Source organism: Cololabis saira, chromosome 6 (genome assembly GCF_033807715.1).
Source record: "Cololabis saira isolate AMF1-May2022 chromosome 6, fColSai1.1, whole genome shotgun sequence".
NCBI lineage: Eukaryota > Metazoa > Chordata > Actinopteri > Beloniformes > Belonidae > Cololabis > Cololabis saira.
In genome coordinates, this window is record NC_084592.1 from 14,952,501 (window position 1) to 14,955,361 (window position 2,861).

General features: G+C 44.9%; 1 protein-coding gene across 1 annotated transcript in view; it reads left to right on the forward strand.

Annotated features, from left to right (window-relative positions):
• Positions 1–2,525, forward strand: part of irs2b (insulin receptor substrate 2b) — a 12,767-nt gene extending 10,242 nt beyond the window's left edge. Inside the window, exon 2 of the mRNA XM_061723354.1 lies at positions 1–2,525. This exon is cut by the window's left edge and continues 682 nt beyond it. The gene's annotated coding sequence lies outside the window, so the exon portion shown is untranslated.
• The last annotated feature ends 336 nt before the right edge of the window (positions 2,526–2,861 follow it).

Genomic DNA, 2,861 nt, shown 5'->3' on the forward strand with positions numbered 1-2,861 from the left:
AGAAACCCTACCTCAGCGCCGAGTCAGACAGTAGAAATATATATAAATATTTATTTTCAGAGGTGAATGTTGTTCTTCTTTCCTTTAAAAATCATCAATCCAAAGCCTTACTCTGACCGTCAGCCTCCACCTGACGGGCCCTCGTAGTTTGGACCTTTTTACAAACGCAGTATCAAAGATTTACCCGACCACGGTAAAGACTGAATGTTCACCAGAACTCCCCGAGATTACGTCGCGTTCTCCCCAAATGTCCCGCAAGATTATGTATTCAAAGCCCAGAGTAATATATTTATGTACACGACTCAGAACGATGCCGACGGTACCTTAGAGGGGGGGGCGGGGCGGGTTTGGGCAACGTCGCATTGCGCCAAAAAATGCACACAGCTGTCACGAATCCACGCGGTTCAGCAGAACCGGGTCCGGTTGGACCCGGAGCCAAATCTCAGTTTTAGGACAGTTATCATCGTACCGGATTTCCTCAGCCGGCAGGACGCCACGACCTGCCGGGACAAGCGACGGGAACATGAATGTGTTGAAGTTATTTTTATACAGAGTAACTGGACCGCCCAGTGTGTGTTTTTGTGTGTGTTTTTTTGTTTTTGTTTGTTTTTTCAATGGCCCGCAGAGCTCCGGCGCCGTGCAACGCGGCGCGGGCCGCAGGGCCGAGCTCTGGCGGCGCAGGGCCCAGTCTGACTGGCCGTTCAGCGAGCCCCCCCCCACCCCCCCAGCTCCAATGGAGGGTTTGCATTGACGTCACTTCCCCACTGGACCAGCCCCCTTACTCGCACTGAGTGGCAAAAACAGCTGCAACTAGTGGAGAAGACGGGATAACAGCCGATTATCGGCTTAAATTAAAGGCAGTTGGACTTGACAGTGGGAACCAGTGGTCCATGGTCATTAATATTTGGCCACAAATCGAGTTTCCTGATATTTATATACTTAATTTCTACGCCGGGGAAATACACGAAGCAAAGCTTGAAGGCTTACAAAAGTCTTGATGCTTGGTCCTACTTCAAGGCAGGATTTGTTGGTGAAATTAAAGTGATGAGGACACCGAACTTTATGATTTGACCGTTTAACGTTAGCTACCCAAAAATCCAACATTACCTGATACAAAATGGGAACCGCAAATCCACGTTTCGGTGTCTGGAATCCAGTTGTTTCTGCAAATTGCAGCGATCCATTTGTCTCTCTTAAGCGTATTTTTCAGCAGTCTGTAAAAGGATAACTCCGATTTCTTGCTAAATCTCTGAGTTCAGTCGATCGCACAACAGCTCTTTCACATTTTAGATGTTTTCCAGTTGCTCAAACTGAAAGTCTACGCTGCCACTCAGTCTTTCTGCCACTCTGACACTCAGTCTTTCTGCCACTCAGTCTTTCTGCCACTCAGTCTTTCTGCCACTCAGTGGGCATAACCCGCTGTGAAGTCGTATCTGTGACGTCATGCGCATTCCCTCTATAATCGGCCTTCGCCGCGCGGTCTTGCATTTCCAAACGTTCTGGATTGTAACACGAGACATGTTGAATGTAGTACGCGGAGCGTCCCGAGCTAGCTAGCTCGCTAGCTCGCTTCGGGGGGGGCGCGCGGCCTCACAAAACACGACAGCTCAAACATCCAGAGGTACCGAACGGGAACCACGACACTCACACACAAGCCGAGTAAAACAAAACCAACTGGGGGAAGTATCTTCTAATTTATCTCAACTCACTTAAGGTACTTTCACCTTTTTGCCTAAATACTGTAAATAACGCGGAGAATTTCACCGCGGGAACCGCTGAGAAGCCCTGCGAGGTGTTAAGTTAAATAACTTATGTTTGTATTGTACATACTACGTGTTTGAGTGAACTTTCTGATACAACAAAAGCACTAATTAAGTTATACGCCAACCGCTACGGTTCGGCTCTGATTTCCTTTCTAAATGTCTTGGGATAGTCTCGCAAAAAAAACAAAAAAAAAAAAAACGGATGCCACTACGAGGACGTTTTCTAATGCTGTAATTCTGAAAAAATTAAATAAATAAAATTAAATTAAAAAAAAAATTTCAAAAAAAGATTTTCAAGAAATCATTAATACTTGACAAATTTACTTCTTGATACTTAGGTACAAAGAAAAAAAAGGTATATATGCAATATTTACACCTTTTTGAGAATTAGTTTACAAATACATACCAAATGTAGAAATACTGTTAATAATGTTTGTTACAACCGTAAAATCAGATTTTTTGCTGTTTGTACATTTATTTCTCCAGTTTTGAAATGGAAATCTTTTTCTGCTTGTTTTTTGCTAATGGAGCCTCTCGGTGTTTTGAGCAGTGTTTTTTGCATTTGGATAATGTTTTCCAGTTTCTAATTCAGCATCTAATGGTTTCGACTTGAGCTGTGGCTTACCTTGCTGTGTCTTGTCATTGTACATAGTTCATATCATGCACATCGTGACGCTTCTGAGAAAGGATAATTTAAACTTAGCCCATTGCTTTAGGTTGTGTTGATTCTCCATAGACACATGCAATAAATGACGACGTTTAAGGAAAGCATATGCCTCCTGTTGTCCTTCCCTCCTCCTCCACATCCCGTCACAAAGGACGCGCTTTTCATGCCGTGAATGGGTGCGCAGCAGAGCAGATGTCTCGGCTCCGCCACCTTCTTTTTTAAGAGCTTTCTCCATGTGTGAAGCCCCGCCTCCCGTTGAGGAGGAGGGCGTCCAAGAAGTGGGAGCATCCGATGCTCCGTCTTAAGGTCGGAGAAGATAAAATATACACCGAAAGAGTCTGCAGGCTTTTTTTCCGCAGCATCTGGAACCCATTGATGACTTATTTTTACGGAGTGGAGACTTCAGCAGGCAGCGTGCGTGGGTGTGCCTA